Source organism: Sinohyriopsis cumingii, chromosome 5, assembly GCF_028554795.1.
Source record: "Sinohyriopsis cumingii isolate HCF-2022 chromosome 5, ASM2855479v2, whole genome shotgun sequence".
NCBI classification, from domain to species: Eukaryota; Metazoa; Mollusca; class Bivalvia; order Unionida; family Unionidae; genus Sinohyriopsis; species Sinohyriopsis cumingii.
Genome location: NC_142965.1, coordinates 129104669 through 129124162, shown reverse-complemented (window position 1 = coordinate 129124162; position 19494 = coordinate 129104669). Strand labels below are relative to the sequence as shown.

Genomic DNA, 19494 nt, shown 5'->3' with positions numbered 1-19494 from the left:
TGACTGTAGAAGGTGTCAATTCTGCTGGGCAGCTAAACTCGATCCAAGCTGTCGTGATGAATGGAACGTTTCAAGCAGTCGTCTTGTTTGGCTTCATATTGTCGTTTCGGTGCGCTTAACAAATAATTCAACACCTCGGTGATGAACCCCTCTGCTTTCCCCAATGGTACTTCGGATTTGAAATCTATAAACTTCACCGTGTACGTGTAAGCCGTAGTTCTAAATTTTCTAGAGAAGCGCGTTTCCGTCTATCGAATGCAATAGTAATTTTCAGGGTTTACTGGTGGCGGTGGTGCACTTTGATTGAGTACCGACTCTCTGGGTCTGGATTCTGGCGCACGCATGTCATCTTCAAAATCGCTGGCATGAATTTGAGTCAAGACTTCAGCTACTGTGCGAGTCGATAAATCACGTTTCTGCCTCTTACTTTCTTCTTCTTTCTCCAAGAAAGGGTGCGATCGTTTCATCTTGACTGCAAAAAGTCAAATGACTACATTTCAAACGCCATGGGTTCCTATATCCATGTCAAACCAGGGTCTTCCCTATATAAAAGGTCAGTGTCTTCCCTTCCAGTATTCATTTCACTCTCAAACCGACCAGAACAATGGATAAGCAACCACAGATATAACTTCTGATCAGAGCTTTGCGAGGTGTCAAACGAAAGTTTTCTTCAGATACGCCGACGGACTACTCCCTCTCCTTTCGATGTAAAAGTCAAGATACTTGCTATATCTATAAGAAAAAGGTGTATTGGGATACAGAGTGTCCAGACCGTCGACAAAGCAAGACATGTGTCAGAAGTGACAAAGTCAAGATACCTGTTATCATTGTCAAGAAAACGGACATTGGTCTTCAGAATGCCCTAAAAAACAACAGTATCAAGAGGAAGAGAGGGGTTCCGAACAGGAAGAAGAAGTACCCTCCTGAAAGAAAGAACCCAGACGCGTCCTGAAAGAGAGAAAAGAAAAGAAAAGAAGACGAGGAGTAAGTGTGGAAGAAGAGAATGAAAAACATTGAAAGTGAAGAAATAAAAAGAGAGAGAGAGAGAGAGAGAGAGAGAGAGAGAGAGAGAGAGAGAGAGAGAGAAAGAGAGAGAAAGTGAACAAACGCACAGAGGAAGTTTATGAATTTTAAAAGTGTTGTTTGTGTTGTGAATTGGATTGTAAAATTTTTACCAGTATAGACCAGACAGAAAACGTAATTGTCTCTTGGTTTTGATTTTTTAGAATAAGTACCTATACTCACACAATCACATACGTACATCATGGAGCAAATGAAAATGGATTTTGAGTTTTAATTGATTTTGGCAAAATGAATACTATCTCTTTTCGAGAGAAGTGGGTGGCTCTGAAAAGGACCATTGGGTATTTTTCTTTTATAAAAACCAAACAAACTTAGGAACGGGACGTAATTCGCTCTAACTGCCATTAAGCCTTTGCCACGGCCAAGGCGTACTTCTGCAACTCCTCCTGTCAATGATTTGTCAGAAATCATTAGGGGTGGTATATCAGGCGTAGCAACATGGATGGACTGTTTGGCTCGGGAAAGTCTTTTTCTCTTGGGTTGTAATAAAAAAAGTCTGATACATTTGTTTGAGACTCCTTATCTCTACCAAAATATCTAAGAGTACCGTTACCGTTTGACTTTCACTGACCTCCTTCTCTCTTAGACCTTGTTTCTTCTCTGCCTCTTCTTCCTGTCGTTTCCTTCTTGCTTTTTCCTCTTCTCTTTGTTGCTGTTGAAGGAGAAAAACTTGTTCTTCCTCCACCATTAATACTGGCCGCCATGTATAGCCTATCGTGTGCTGAAAAATGGCGTTAAACCCTACAGCAACAACAACAACATCTTGATCCACTTATCAAATCGTACCCGTTAGTGTGCGAGAGATTGCGCATGCGTTTCGGCGGTTCTTTACTACGACTCTGAAGAGCTTTCGGAAACTTTCATCTCACAGCTCATAGTGTCCAAGCAACACTTTTTCAGGGCGTCGAAGCCATCGACGTCATTAAGCGTTATATTATGGTAGACGTCTTTCGCGGCTTCCTGTAAGAATGATGAGACTGAAGTGGCTCACTGATCTTTGGGAATTTGATGAACCAGTGCCAAAAAGTTTTCAATTTCTTTTTCGTTGCTGGACATTGGCTCGGTGATCTGTATTGGCCATCTGTCTTCAGATCGCCTATTTGTGGGTCATGAACGTTTTCCAGGTCTTCGCCCCTTCTTGACTTGGTCTCGATCCTCAGCCTCTCTAATGCTAACGTTGTGTTTGCGTTCTCTAGCTCTTTCCTCGGCTTGCATTCTGGCTAACTCAATAACTTTCTTCCTTTTCCTTTCTTTTTCTCTCTCCGCTGATTGTTGTTCCATGTGTTCTCTATTACTTTGCTCCACAAATTCAGCAAACTGGGTCATTTTGTATTCTTACCCGTCCTTACCAATCGACTTAAATTCCCTTACTCTATGTCGATCGCCGTCCGTGACTGCTTCACAAGAACTAAGTTCTCTACCCACTTAAGTTTTACTGCCCTTCTCAGAATAGGTCCACACGTGTTTACCTGCTCTTGTATGGCCCGTCCTATGTGTTTAACATTCAACAAATAATTTATTTCCCCATGAATATAGAGAGAAAAAGAATAAAGGAACTTACGGTATAGCGAACTAAATCCCAAATAATCCAGAACAATAGACACAAGTCCTAATAATGTAACGTTCTGAATAAAAGTTAGTGGAAATCCAAATTAAGTCCAACGCTGATGTGTTGATGTGTCTTTGATGACCTGTATAATGCTGATGTGCCAACTGTCTTTTGTTGAAACACTGTAATATAATTCCAGGTTTGAATTCACTATTTATCAGAGTGAAGATAATTTTTAAGAGCAATATGTATTTGTCGAGAAGATAATCTCTTGAAACGAATAATTTAAAGAAGAAAATTCCAGCCCACACGAACTACTGGCCACAACAAATGCAAACTGATTCTGCTAGATCTTAAACATGAATGAATAATCTTTCCAGTGACAAGATTATATAGTCCTCTACTTGACGTCAGGTCACAATTAACATATAAAATAAAGAAACATTACATAATTTAAAATGACCTTCTAGAAAGTTCTCCATATTTACAAAATAAAATGTTAACTAAAATTAGCAGTCTGTTACTAAAATAATATTATAAACTGAATAGTAAACAATAAGTAGACCTGGCAAATTGATAAGGAATTTCCAAAGTTCAAGACAGATTGAAATAAACATATTTGCTACAAAATCAAAATCAGTAATTCCGGCCAGGTAGAGAATGAACTTAATTTTGGACAGGGTCAAGTCCAACATATAATGTTACACTATTATAGCATATAATGAAATTAAAAATTACCCACTCCCAACTAATAAGCAATGCCAAATGAATATATAAAATATAGACTCACCGACACTAGAATATCCCTTGCACTAACAATCAATAAATGGGCAATACAAGCCTGAATTTCTCCTCAGAAGTTGAGCTTTAATTTTAGCCAAACAAGGCGTAACTATTAGCGTGGGCTTACCTAATTCTTCTTATGAGAGAATATTATGGACACTCCCCCCTCCTGAATTTCATGAATATAACCCTTTCTCCACAACGGACAGAATAACAGCAAGGGCACGTCTCAATTCTATGGACGTTATCATCAGAACATGAAAGGAAATGACAATAACAAAGCATGTACTGAACATATAAAATATACATGCAATGGTGTGAGTTAATCCAATCGCTACTTCTTAAAAATCAATACAGAATTTATCACTTTTTGAATAAATTACGTTCCATATTTGCTTAGACTCATTACTCGAATAAAGTGTTCAAATCTCGGAACGAGCAACCACTTTTTTGGATTGGATGACGTGTGATCGCCACTCCATATGGTGCTTTGGATATCGTTACCTAGGAGATGATCGACCACGGTGTTATTGTCCGGATCGAGTAAACAATGGCATAAAATATGAAATTTATCGATGGAATAACAGAGATCTCAGCAGGGATGTAGATTAGATTAACATGAGCCCCCCCCCCCCCATGTGAAATATAACAATTTAATCAGTTATATAAACAAAATGAAATTGAACATGACATTTGGGTGATTTACATTCTCTTTCAATTAGCGGTTCTCTTATACCAATAAAGTGCTCCTGTGGTCTAAGTGGTTAAAGTGTACGTCTCGGATGCCATACCAAAGATTTATACAACTGGTACTAGTAGCTGCCTCGCTAGGCGCTCAGCATTAAGAGGTTAGTTTTAGGACCGGTCCGACTGGTTTAAGGATAATGTGACTGGGCGGGACAAGATGCTTCATGTCCGTGAAATAATTCCCCATTGCTAGGTATCAATTGCCACACTGCAGACATCGCAGCGATATGAATGAAAAATACTTAAAGTTACGTTAAAAAACCAAAATCATACACACGCACACGCACACAAACACACACACACTGTTATACTGATAATACAAATTTCATCATATAATCGAGTGAATTACTGAACTCAAATTGCTGGTCAGCATAAGCTCGTTGCTTCCTATCCTTTCCGACTCACTGCTGGTGACTGGTCAATGTTGTCGTGTTTCTTTTCTTTTTTTTTCTCTCTCTCTCTTTCTCTATTTTTGTCGTAGACTGTACTCTTTTCCACTGTGCAGTACAAGTATGGAGCTATTTTCCCCTTTAAATAAAATAAATAACGCAACCTAAATATTCGTCAGATGTTTCCCGTCTAGGATCGAACAATACAATATTTCCACTCTTTTATGTCAAATATCGTCTTATCGCAATTCAACAGAACTAAGCTAATATGGTCAGTTCGCAGCTTACTACCATAAATTTATTTTCTTTTTTCCTCACTGCTACCGCATTCCTAGTTCACTATGACATAACTAGCCATCTTCGTACTACACACCTGTGGGCTATAAATTAATTAATGGACTTTGCATCTTCTCTGAACTACATTACTTGAAACGATTCGTTGACGTAGACATACTAAAATCAGTTCTGAGTGTACATTATATATATTATTCAAGACAGATAAATTAATTCTCACAGTTTGTATCAGATTAATGAATACAATTTCTACAATACATGATTTCTATTATATACAAATCACTAAATCCAAACTCTTTATGAATGAAATATTGAATGAGAATTATACAATTTATGAATCATATTGCATTCTATTAAATTTTGCACCATTACAGAGAGTAATATTATTTAGAATGAATTGCAAAAGTGTTTTATTTTCTTAAGATATACCCATTGTCCTAATAACGAATATTACTGCATTAAACGTATGAGACATTATTGGTTGTTTCCTCAATCAACATCTTCTGTTTCTATCTCTAAATATTCTCTGAACTAAAAAACAAATAATATTGGTCAGCTTGTTTTGCACCCCACACAGTTCATTTTCCTCGTGCCCCCTTTAGTAAGAGCATGACTTACTGATCATTTTGGCGTCGGTGTGCGTGTTACGTGCCCATCAATTCATCCTCACCCTAGATTACAGTTATGTCTCACTGGATAGTTTCGTATTTTGACACCTCCCTAATTTTTAAGGTAGAAAGCAAGAACCTAATCATCCTAAGCATAGCATTTATAAATTCACACAGAATCTAAATATGCAATGTTGTTTAGATTTACTTTGAGTTAGGGCTTGTAAATGGGTTGGATTGTTTGGTGACTGCCTGTCACAGTTAGACTAGCATTGGAGATCAAATGCGTAACTTCGGCTGCAATTGAACAGCCGACTTTGCTTACGTATTTACGTATGTCTGCTACAGAGGTAAATATCTAAAAATCGAGATGGTTGAGGGGTGATGAAAAGTATGCTAATTTTTTATAGTACTAGTGAACTTTATTCATGTATAAGGCACATAGTAATTCTTTTAACTGCCTTGTCACAGGAAAATATTCAAAATAGTTCTTTGCTGTCAAAAATGAATGTAAAAAGGGGTTGGTGGCAGTGTTGGTTCAGTATAAAAGCCACCAGTTGTATAAGGAATTAGCCTGATTGCCGCTGTCAAAATCTCACATGCATTCTTTCTACACTGCATAATTAATTTATTTTTATTTGTATCTTCAGTGTAACCTTTTCTTCAATAGATCACTGTCGGGTGAAAATTCACCAGATAAACTGTCCAGTGAGACCTTAATGCTAAGTGTTTGGATTGAACTCAATGCAGAAGTTGTTCACTTTCTAGTTAAAGGAAAAGTGGTGCTTAACATAAAGGTAGTTTCTTATCTATATGAGTTTTCTCCACACATGGATGTAGACTAGATGAGCCTACATTAATTAATAACGGCTGTAAGGTTCTCTCTAATCCAAAGATTTTTATTCAATTAAAAATGCAGTTCATTAATAATATATTTTGCGATAATTATCATCGGTACCAAAATACCTTCGTCATTATATACTCTCTCTCTCTCTCTCTCTCTCTCTCTCTCTCTCTCTCTCTCTCTCACGTACATGAATGATTGCCCCCAACAGACTTTCTTTTCTCATGTGTATAGGTATATTGTTACAGCAGCTTGTGGAGATCACTGTTTAGATTAGAAGTAGTGTGTAATCTGTTTGACAGGGTGATGATAACAGAACCTGAATTAGATTGCTCAGTGTAAGTCGACCAAATTACTTTTGTCCAAGGGCTTTTTGGCCCCTTTCGCAACTTCGAAAGTTCCATCTTTGGTCATCATCATAAATAAAGAATATAAGGAAGTTTCGACCGAATATAAGATTTTCCATTTACCTGCATTATTTAAGGATAATTTTGTTGTTGTTGTTGTTGGTTTTAGCGCCATTTTTCAGCACACGATAGGTTATGCATGGCGGCCAGTATTAGTGATTGAGGAAGAACCCGGGAAAACCCCGGGAAGAACCACCGACCCGTGAGAAGCTACTGGCAAGCTTTCTCACATACCCACATTGGCCGAATCCGAGACTCGAACCCACGCAGACAGAGGTGAGATGGCAGTGATCCATAACGGAGAGCGCTTTAGACCACGGGGCCACTCGGGGCCCCGATTTAAGGATAATAGCACCACATATAGAGATATTTGTCCATAATACAAGAACAAAAGTACATAATATAAAGATGTGTGCACATCAAATGAGGACGAAAGTACATCAAATAAAGAAGTTTGCACATCTTATATGTCATATAAAGAAGTTTGCATATCAAATAAGGCCAAAAGTAAGTCATACAAGGAAGTCATTTAAGGACGAATCACCGCATATAACGATGTTTGTACATAGTATAAGGGCAAGATCACATCATATAAAGAGGTTCGTATATTATATAATAAAACTTATCATCTTAAGACAGCTCTGCCTTCAATACTCCCAACCCAACCCCCAACCCCCAGCCTTTCTATGATTTTCCATATTTATTTGCATCAGTCAACAGTAGTTTACATTTTAAAATCTCAAATAAACTCGTTGTTTTCGAAAAATATGACCTTTGGGTGACTGTTATTTAGCTGCTAGATTTTGTAGACTTTAATTATATCTGACGATAGATGGGTAGATAGCTGGTGAGGTCTGACAGTCAGCTAGTGAGGTCTGACAGTCAGCTAGTGAGGTCTGACAGTCAGCTAGTGAGGTCAGCCAATAATCTGTGGAGTACGGGAATATCAATTTCCCTTTTAAAGTTTTAATACTACCATGGAGGAGAGGACAAGAAAGGTCGAAGTGAACCTTCACAAAGACTTATCTTGCTTAAATGTGATACAGTTTTAATGCTCAATGCATTCAACCTTAAGGTTCAATACAATTCAAAATCCGACACTTTACAGTAAATATGATTTTTTAAGACTTATATATATTGTTCTGGAAATGACGAAGTAAACTTTTCTCAGCCACTGATGTATATGGTTGTATAATAAACAGGAAACTGAGAATTGCTTTCTTCCTTTTTATTTACTGATCACTGAGGTTTAGCTATAACCCCAACACCGTACAGCTATGATAATAATAATAATAATAATAATAATAATACACCCTAAAATAATAGTAAAAAAAATAATAATAGGTCAGTTACAAAATTGATCATATCTGATGCCTTCTAACTGTCTCTGATGCCTTCTAACTGTCACGTACAATATATATACAGAATATTCATCACGATGTTGTAAATTTGGCTTTTCACTAAAGAATTAAGTGATTATCAAACTCAGAGCTTCAAGCCAAGAACACATGCACAGACATCGGTAATGACATAAACATATGTAAAATATACAATATCATCCTGTAATGAAAAATTAAACTGTGAAATAGATGTTTATATTTCTAGAACTGTTGAGTTGTCATAAGATTTCACCCATTTGAGTCATCGATTATGAAAAGAAGAAATGGTAGGAGCTTGCCTTATGTCACTGTGAATGTTGTTCCATACCAGTGGACCATTATATTAAAAACTAATTTTTTAAGCAATTCCTTATTTGGCCTTGGCATCATGTACTTTTATTTTTAACTGACCTTAAATTTGGAATACCAATAACATCTCATTGGTGAAAGATATTGCTTAGGTAGATATAATGGCTTTTATGGACACTATAGACATACATTTGGCCTTCCTAAGAAATATTCTTTCCTGTATTGGCTAAGTTTTTATATTATTCATTGCATACTGGAAATTGTCAATACATTGATATATAATCAAATGGTATGCCATCTGTTTGATTCTTAAAAGTTTCCTCATGTTTGAATTTGAGGGATTTCCCCAAAGTACATTACAATCGTTTAGATATGGCCGAATATAACTGTTATTAAATATGACCCTATAATGACGTGGAATGTATATTTTGATTTTCGTCAGTAGCCAAAGTTAAGAATTAGCCTTTTTTGAGACATATTAATATATATAGAATAAGTTAGATTGTTATCTACGTATACATCATGCAAGGCCATATTAAGACTCATATTGTCAAACAGAACTTGGAGTTTGTCGCTATCTAACCATGCTCGCTTTTGTTATATTTTAACTAGTAGGGATTTTGTTTTATCTTTATTTATAATCATACCGTTTTCATTGAAAGATACTTTAAGTCTCTTAAGAGCATATTGTAAATTAGTGTGTGTGTGTGTGTGTGTGTGTGATTATGATTTTTAACGTAGCTTTAACAATTTTTTAGCCATATCGCAACGATGTCTGCAGTTTGGTAGTTTATAGTGATGTCAAGCACTGGGGTATTGTGCCGCAGACATATAGCATGATGTCCCACCCAGTGATTATCCTGACACCAGGCCGACCAGTCCTAACACTAACCTCTTAATGCTGAGCGCCTGGCGAGGCAGCTGTTAGTACCAGTTTTGTAAGTCTTTGGTATGACTCGGCCGGGGTTCGAACCCACGACCTCCCGCTTTTGAGGCGGACTTTCTAGCCACTAGGTAGTGTCAGCTGGATAAAGGGCAGTGGAAGAAACTGAATTTCCTATCTTAAGAGGCCAGTCGTTTATAAATTGAATGAAAAACACAAGTTTGAGGATATAGCCCTTTGGTAATTCCACAATTAATATTTTTACTTTCAGAAAGTTGACCATTTAAAGATACTTTTTGCACTTTATCAGTCAAGTAAGAAGCAAACCAGTTTATGGTTTTTTCGTCGCTTTGATAGGTTTTCAGTTTTCAAGCAAAATTTCGTGGTCTACAAGACTAAAAGCTTTAAGAAAATAAATCATAATGGTGCCTACCATTCTCCGTTATCTAAAGTTTTTCAGCCATTTATCAGTCATCGTTATAAGTACAGTTACACACGAATTATTCTGTCGAAAGCCAGACTGATTATCATGAATCAGATGATAAGTGTTCAAGTAGTTGAGAAAATAATCATGTACATATTTTTCTAGTCATTTGGATAGACAAGGAAGGATAGAGTTGGGTCTGTATTTATTTACATCATCTTTTGTTTCAGATTTATGCAATGGTATAACCTTGGCAGTTTTCCATGTCTGTGGAAATCTATTAGACCCAGTACTTTCATTGCAATTTAAAGTTTCAATCTGCTTCAGTGCTACGCTTATAATCCGGCCATGGCTACAGTTTCCTGGCTTGGGGGTTAACACAATAATTTGCGTGGATGAAATTGTTTTGATCAATGACGTATCAAGAACTTCTGACCTCTTCACCCCCTCCTCACATAATTTAATTCTGGGGCACCTTTCCAGTAATAGAAGTCGTATGATGGGAATTTTGGACCGCAGTGAGCCTGCAGCCAACCATTCCACCCCATTCCAATTTAATGCTCTATTTGCTTCGATTGAATCCGACATATGCTACAAGTTCATGGTTTCAGAGTCAACATAAAATTTCTTAAAGACACAATTTCGTATGGTCATTGGCGTAGCAAGAAATTCATATTCCCCACGAATAAATATGATTCTTCTCTCCCCAACTTATGTGATGCGACATTTGTTATCCCCTTCCCCTGTTCCCCCCCCCCCCCCACCGCAGTTGCAGTGATTGCTTGGGGGAGTAGCTTAAGGAGTATTTCACAATTAATGAACCAAGGAATGGTTTTGCTGGCGAGTATATCTTCTCTTGACCCCCCCCCCCCCCACACACACATCATGTCAAGACCTGATACACAGGAAAGATACCGTATGTAAATAAAATCCAGTCTAAGTAAGATCTACATAAAACCTAAATATCGGAAAGTAATAGAGACATAATTTCCTATTGAGATTTATCTCCCGATTCCAAATCTTGGCTGATAAGGTATGCACCCCCGGGAAAATAAACACCAGCAGTCAAGCAGAAATATGTTCTCCTATTTGAAAAAAAATCTCGCAATGGAGAAAAATAAGATTCCTGAATTTCTTGGAGTGTTCATCAATCATCTCAGTCAAATTAACGATGGATATTATTCCAGATATAACGTAGAAAATAATGCAACGTTTTATATTTAGGCTTCGATGAGAGAGAGGAATCAAGGTTTAATCTAAGCATTTAAGAAGTCAGTGAGAGATTTCATGGGTAAATCTAACCTTACATCTAAGACTTAAGTGAGATGAATCATGGGTAAATCTAAACATTAAGGCTTAAGTGAGTGAGATGAATCATGGGTAAATCTAAACATTGAAGGCTTAAGTGTGTGTGATGATTCATGGGTAAATCTAAACATTAAGGCTTAAGTGAGTGAGATGAATCATGGGTAAATCTAAACACTGAAGACTTAAGTGAGTGTGATGATTCATGGGTAAATCTAAACATTGAAGACTTAAGTGAGATGAATCATGGGTAAATCTGAACATTGAAGACTTAAGTGAGTGTGATGATTCATGGGTAAATATAAACATTAAGGCTTAAGTGAGTGAGATGAATCATGGGTAAATCTAAACACTGAAGTCTTAAATGACATGAATATGCGAATATCGAAATTGTTATGGCTCGTGTTTTAGAATAGTCTTGAGTATGAACATTGACTTGTATATTTAGGAATTTTGCAAATCAAATTTTGGTAGTTTAAAAAAGGCATATGTCGAATACAGTTGCCAATACAGAAATAAATAAATTTCAGTGTTAAATTATCTGAATACAATATAATGTTATATTAAGTCACCATACAGCAAATAAGGTCTCTCAAACAAAAGGGGAGTGAGTTTAAATCCTTCGTAGTCCGTGTCAGCTTCTGTGTGATGTCTCTGCTTAAGATTTTTGCTGGGACTGCCTTTGTATTATATAGCCTTTCTTGTGTTGATGTACCATTGATACCAAAGGAACAAAAGGCCCATGCATTCCACCATTTCAAAGGAACCTCAGTAGCTCAGTGTTCTGTTACCATTGCGTGTCCTTTGGCAAGGCCCTGTACTCGGATTGTTTAGCACTAAATACCTTAAGTTGTTGCTGTGCTCTAAAAGGCAAAGAAGAAAAAAAAAAATAAAAAATAAAATAAAATAAAACTAAAAGCCAAACCAAGTTTCCATATTCAAAGAACACAAAAGACATGGTTCATTTTTAAAAAACAACATTAAATAAACGAGCGAAACACTACAATAGCATGCACAGAGTAAACACTACAATAGCATGGTCTGGGTAAAAACCACAATGACATGCTCAAAGTTAACACTACAATAACATGGCCTGAGTAAACACTACAATAACATGGTCATAGTAAACACTACAATGACATAATCAGAGTAAAAACTACAATAAAACGGTCAAAGTAAATACTACAATAACATGGTCAAAGTAAACACTACAAAACATGGTCAGAGTAAACACTATCATAACATATTCAAAGTAAACACTACAATAAAATGGTCAGAGTAAACACTACAACAACATGATCAGAGTAAACAATACAATAACATGCTCAAAGTAAACACTGTCATAACATACTCAAAGTAAACACTGCAGTAAAATGGTCAGAGTAAACACTGCAACAACATGGTCAGAGTAAACAATACAATAACATTCTTAAAGTAATCACTAAAATAACATGGTCAGAGTAAACACTGTCATAACATACTCAAAGTAAACACTACAATAAAATGGTCAGAGTAAACACTGTCATAACATACTCAAAATAAACACTACAATAAAATGGTCAGAGTAACCACTACAACAACATGGTCAGAGTAAATAATACAATAACATGCTCAAAGTAAACACTACAATAACATGGTCAGACTAAACACTACAATAACATGATCAGAGTAAACAATATAATACCATGGTCAAAGTAAACACTACAATAACATGATCAGCGTAAACACTACAATAACATGCTGAAAGCAAACGCTACGAATAACATGGTCAGAATACACACTACAATAGCATGCTTAATGTAAACACCACGATAGCATGATCAAAGTAAACACTACAATAACATGGTCAGAGTAAACACACCAATAACATGGTCAGAGTTAACACTACAAAAACATGCCAAAGTAAACATTACAAGTACATGGGCTGAGTAACCACTACAAAATGGTGGATATAGTAAACACTAAAATGGTCAGAGTAAACACTACAATTACACGGTCAGAGTAAACACTACACTAACATGGTCAGAATAAACAATACAATAAAATGCTCAAAGTAAACACCACAATAACATGGTCTGAGTAAACATTACAATAACATGGTCTGAGTAAACACTACAATAACATGCTCAGAGTAAACAATACAATAACACGCTCAGAGTAAACGCTACAATAGCATGATCAATGTAAACGCTACAATAACATGGTCAAGGTAAACACTACAATAACATGGTCTGAGTAAACACTACAATAACATGCTCAGATTAAACAATACAATAACACGCTCAAAGTAAACAATACAATAACATGGTCAAAGTAAACACTACAATAACATGGTCAGAGTAAACACTACAATAATATGCCCAATGTAAACACTACATTAACACGCACAAATTAAACACTGCAATAACATTCCCTATGTAAACAAAACAATACCATGGTTAGAGAAAACACTACAATAACATGGTCAAAGTAAACAATGCAATAACATGGTTAGAGAAAACACTACAATAACATGCCCAGTGTAAACACTACAATATCATGGTTAGAGAAAACACTACAATACCATGGTCAGAGCAAACGTTACAATAACATGGCCAGAGTAAACACTAAAATGATATGCTCAAAGTAATCACTAAAATAACATGGTCAGAGTAAACACTATCATAACATACTCAAAATAAACACTACAATAAAATGGTCAGAGTAAACACTACAACAACATGGTCAGAGCAAAAAATACAATAACATGCTCAAAGGAAACGCTACAATAAAATTGTCTGAGTAAACACTTCAATAACATGACCAGAGTAAACAATACAATAACATGGTCAGAGTAAGCACTACAAGAACATGCTCAAAGTAAACACAACACTAACATGGTCAGAATAAACACTACCATAACATGATGAGAGTAAACAGTACAATAACTTGGTTAGAGAAAACACTACAATAACATGGTTAGAGTAAACAGTACAATAACATTCTTAAAGCAAACACTACAATAACATGGTCAGAGTAAGCACTAAAATAGCATGGCCAGAGTAAACACTACAATAACATGGTCAGAGTAAACACTACAATGACATGGTCAGAGTAAACACTAAAATAGCATGGCCAGAGTAAACACTGCAATAACATGGTCAGAGTAAACACTAAAATAGCATGGTCAGAGTAAACACTAAAATAGCATGGCCAGAGTAAACACTACAAGAACATGGTCAGAATAAACACTGCAATAACACGGTCAGAGTAAACACTAAAATAGCATGGTCAGAGTAAACACTACAATAACATTTGCTCTTATTAGCAACGTGCAGATGTAGAGGGCAAGAGATGGATTCAAGTAATTTATACCAAGATGAAGACTGCAGACAAATATGTCCTAATGAAAGACACCTGCCCGTTTCGCAAAATGCCGATGAAGATCCTTAGCGGGTTTGCAAAACGTAATTGATCCATATCAGTTCTGTTCGACTGAAAGAGCTCTGCGAAGCAAATATGCTCACATGTGGTAAGGATTACGTAGACAAAATTTCAAAGAAAACTGTTCACGTACCTTAGATGTAGCATTGCTTATTAACAACAAAAGTTTAAAATCAATAACTTGTCCATTGTATAGGCCTATAGAGTATGAACAGATGACAGGATTGATGAAGGAATTTACTGATCACAAGTCACCGTTTGGGAAATATTTTCTTATTTACTGCTTCTCTTGCATTGCATGTCGGGGCCATAGTGTTCTCATGTCCAGGAACAGTCGAAAGATGCTATAAGATACGCAAATAGTTACTAAATGTCAGCACATCAGAAAAGGGCGATCGTCTCAACAGATAATAGATATTTAAAATATTCGTTTTTTCTTGAATTGGCAAAAGCAGTTACGTACAACTACTTTTTTGTTAACCTGGTCGTTACACGCTTGTTTTATATATATATATATATATATATATATATATATATATATATATATATATATATATATATATATATATATATATATATGGAAATTAGCAAAACTAAACTTATCACAAGGTTTACATCTTTCTTGCTATCTTCTCTTCTACATGGATCACAGGCTGATATACATCTTCTTGACATAGATTAATGATAAATTGGTTAGTCAGTAATCTATTTATTAACTGAGGTTGACAACAAAGATTAACTGTAACTAAAAGTACCGCACACATCAATCAAACAACATTTGTTATGGCTTGACAACTTAGAGCCCATTACATTAATTCAAAATGATCAGTTTTCAAGTGCCAGTGTCAGTGGCAAATGAAGATGACCAGTTACCTAGGCTACACATCAAATACGATGAAACAAGAATTTAAAGTATGGAGTGTCAGTGAATTATGAAATAAAACCGGCGTAGTATCGGTGCCAAAAATTATTACATCAAACCATATAAATAACGCTAAGTGACACGAAAAATCGTCAAGACTTAGGTAATATCGGACCTAAACTTGCATTATCGATATGCTCTGTCCGTAGTGATAATACTATAAAAGAGCATTTGTACGTATATGGATGGCTATGACGTCACATATTTAAATCCTGGTCTTCCCCTGAGTTACAATCTGGTCAGTCTAGCTAGAGAAGTTCCATTTTAATATACCCAATGGTTTGGCAATCTTGTGCAATAGGAATATGTCCAGAAATAATACAGAGGGTGTTCAGTTTTAAATATTAAATATATCTCTGATGAAGTGGCAAAAATGCATGGAAAAGAAAGATAGTATCTATGGGCGCAGACGTCGTGTTAATGGACGAGTTGCGCGATGTTGTTATCTGCAATGGACATTTTGAGAATGGGGATTAAATAAATTTGCCGACGATTATTCCGAGGAATATTGGCAAAGAAACTGTGTGACCACATGCCAGTTCAACTCGGAGATATATGGACCGATGCCAGCTTCTTTTTCGGAATGAAAATGAATTTCAACGAACTCCAGCATCAACCATTAACCCATGAAACCAGCAAACAGATTTCAAATTGTCGATAGCTTACCAACGAATGTGGCAAATCTTAAAACAACCTTTTCTAAATCACAAGCCGAACTGGTAAGTTGAAAATATTTATAATGTTTCTGTTTAATCTCCATATATTTTTAACCTTCATACAGGAATACGTGTACACTCATAAAGAAATACTGGTATAGTCATAAAGGAATACGTGTGCACTCGCATATTACGTACCGATAATTAGGAACCGACTATTTACGGTTCAGCGAAGATATTGTTTTCTTCCTTTATCTCAAGATAAAAAATCGAACTGAACTTAGATATTTTACAAATCAGAGCAAGATTATATTTTTAAGTTCTTATGAGGGTCACCTTTAGTTTTCAAAAACACAGAAACATCGGAAAATTCAATCGTCTGTCTTTTAATTACTGATTTGTTGCTTCAGCAACATCAATGTGAAAATAATGATTATGACGATGATAACAATGATGCAAAATCAAATAGGAATTATGTTGTGCTGATTACTGTGTCGATTCTTTTTCATTAAATCACGTAATTATTAATTTAGTGTCAAGCCAGATTCTTCACATCATGTTGTATATACTATATATATTGTACATAACATATAGAAGGTCTCAAGGTAGATTAATTCTGTAACTAACTGAGTTACATTCTCAAAATAAAGTCTTTATTATTGTTATTATTATTATACTTTCTTGGTCATGTTTACTCTCCGCTACGTTGATTGTTGAGTTCTACCTCAAGGGGGATGTTATGCGATGACGTCATGACATCTTTCCTAATGCATCCATACTAAGGATAATTGAGGCCTGGAGCAAGTTATTATACCACCCACCGTATGATACATAATGAAATCAATATTGCACATTCACGAATGCATAGATACGTACTTAAGTATGTATGTATGTATGTATGTATGTAGGTAGGTAGGTAGGTAGGTAGGTAGGTAGGTTTTATTAATATATAATAATGTGATTAATACATTTTATACCATACGACAAAAAAGTGATTCAGCGTACACATTAAAAAAAATTAAATGGATATAATTGATTTAGTTAGAAAAGTAAAACAACAATAATGCCGTGTACGAAAAAGCATAATTACAACTAAAATAGCGGTCAGCAAGAGGCATATATTAAAATCTAAAACAACAAAAAGACGAATTTTGGAGACAGAATGAAATAACGAAATGATATTTACCTTTGAAGACATAAAAGTGTCACGATAAATTTACAGCACCTTTCACCTACTCCACCATGCTGAATGATGTCTGCAGTCTGGGGAAAGTCATACAAATTTGACTGCCATATACAACTGCATGTATCTGTCTTATAATGAGTTTACTACGCTTGAGTCCAAAATAAATTACATAGTTTCTTCTTGTCTTTCTTGTCAGTGAAGATTTATTTGTGCATTTTACTGGCATAATTCTGACTTTCAGAATTTACACCTGGGTGTTCTAGCAAAAAAGTTATGCACTGAGTGTAAGTTCAACCTTTTTATTCGGATAAAGCATTAGCCATTCCTTTCTGTTGATTTTCTTTATTTCACATATATTTGTGCAGTTCTGAATTAAACATTGGCAGTCACTCAATGGTCTATAATTACTACATTACTGGAATGTTCTCCAGGCAATTAGATCCCCATCAACTTCTCTTTTCCAAATCTCCTTTTTATTCCACAATACGTAGTGAATTTCCTACCGAACAAATTGATAGAAAATCTGTTTCTAGTGGCAAACACTATTTAATTTTCTTTAACCGCATTTATGTGAACTTATTAGTTTAACAGCTTCATGTAATTAAAAAAATATCATGGTCGATTATAAGTAGATTTTTAAATAAAAATATGAAAACCAACTTGCTCAGTGCATATGTTTTGATGATGCATGAATAAGGATTAGAACTAAATATCTTGGGAAAATACATCGTACTGCGTACTTACAAAATGTCTGTCCGAATTATTATTATGCAGTGGGACAAACAAAATGGCCACTGTCCGTCCGTCCAGGTCTTTATTATACAGCGGGTGTAACCCAGATAAAAGTAAACACTGACGCCAATGTCCGTTAAGTCTTTATTAGGTCTTTATTATACAGCGAGTATAACCCAGATAAAAGTAAACACTAACGCCAATGTCCGTCCAGGTCTTTATTATACAGCGGGTGTAACACAGATAAAAGTTAACACTAACGCCAATGTCCGTCCAGGTCTTTATTATACAGTGGGTATAACCCAGATAAAAGTTAACACTAACGCCAATGTCCGTCCAGGTCCTTTTATACAGCGAGTATAACCCAGATAAAAGTAAACCCTAACGCCAATGTTCGTCCAGGTCTTTATTACACAGTGGGTATAACCCAGGTAAAAGTAAACACTAACGCCAATTGATGTCCGTCCAGGTCTTTATTATACAGCGGGTAAAACCCAGATAAAAGTAAATACTAGCGCCAAGCCCCCGTGTCGAACAAAACTGAATAGGTAGAAAAGTTTGCTACGCATATACACAAGGCTTCTCGTCTTTAAAAATAAAAGAGTAGACCAGATCTGTTAATGTGCTTAATGTTTTCTACTTAAAACTGAAGTATATATTCTTCTTACTCTCGTCTTTAGCTTCCTGATCAACTGATTTTCTTTCCAAGTCATTTTGGTTAAGCATTAGTTCTCCCTATTCAAAGGTTTGAATTTGATTCTGTTGTGATAAACATACAAAAATGTGTTATACTTTTTTTTCAAAGTAAATGGCTTATTCGTAAAAACACCTGGATCTCCGTAGTCGTGATTATTGTTTGCCAGGCACATTACTTCAGTCGTTAGTAACCTCGTGGAGTGTAAGGCTAGTGAAGCTAACGTTAGTAACCTCGTGGAGTGTAAGGCTAGTGAAGCTAACGTTAGTAACCTCGTGGAGTGTAAGGCTAGTGAAGCTAACGTTAGTAACCTCGTGGAGTGTAACGCTAGTGAAGCAAACGTTTTACCCACAACCTCATTAGGGAAAGATTTACCTTTTATTCCGGCATTTGTAACCATCATGTTGTTTGTAACCATCACATGTTTTTCAGCAAGCAGCATAACCCAGAATTATCTCAACTTGAAATTAATTTACTATGTTAAAATTAGCATTAACAATTAAATTATCTAGAATTTTAAAGGAATTTGCCGTAAAAGTAGAATTAAAATTTGAGTTGTACATTGTACTTTTCCCTGAAACAACTTGCATATTTAGGTGTTAATACATTCGTGTCAAACTCTGAGACAATATAATTACTATGCACAAAATACATCCATCTTGACTAGACCACAAGGTTCTAGCAAGTGTGCGTTATGTTCCTGCTCATTACTATATGCAATGGCACTATCATTGCTGTTTTTGTAGGCTTAACGACATCTTCAGCACATACTTATAGGTTACTGCATTTGTATAGGAAAATATGAACGAATTTTTCGGATGGAATACTGCACGACCTTGGGAGTACAATATATCCATCCGACAAAACGAGCTCATAT

At 35.8% G+C, this 19494-nt stretch overlaps 1 long non-coding RNA gene across 1 annotated transcript; it reads right to left on the bottom strand.

Moving 5' to 3' along the window:
* Positions 1–10930: 10930 nt before the first annotated feature.
* LOC149800223 (uncharacterized) lies at positions 10931–17376 on the bottom strand. Its single transcript, XR_016420949.1, has 2 exons — positions 17192–17376; positions 10931–11867 (listed from the first exon to the last, which is right to left on the bottom strand). It is a non-coding gene; the product is annotated as an uncharacterized LOC149800223 (long non-coding RNA).
* Positions 17377–19494: the final 2118 nt, after the last annotated feature.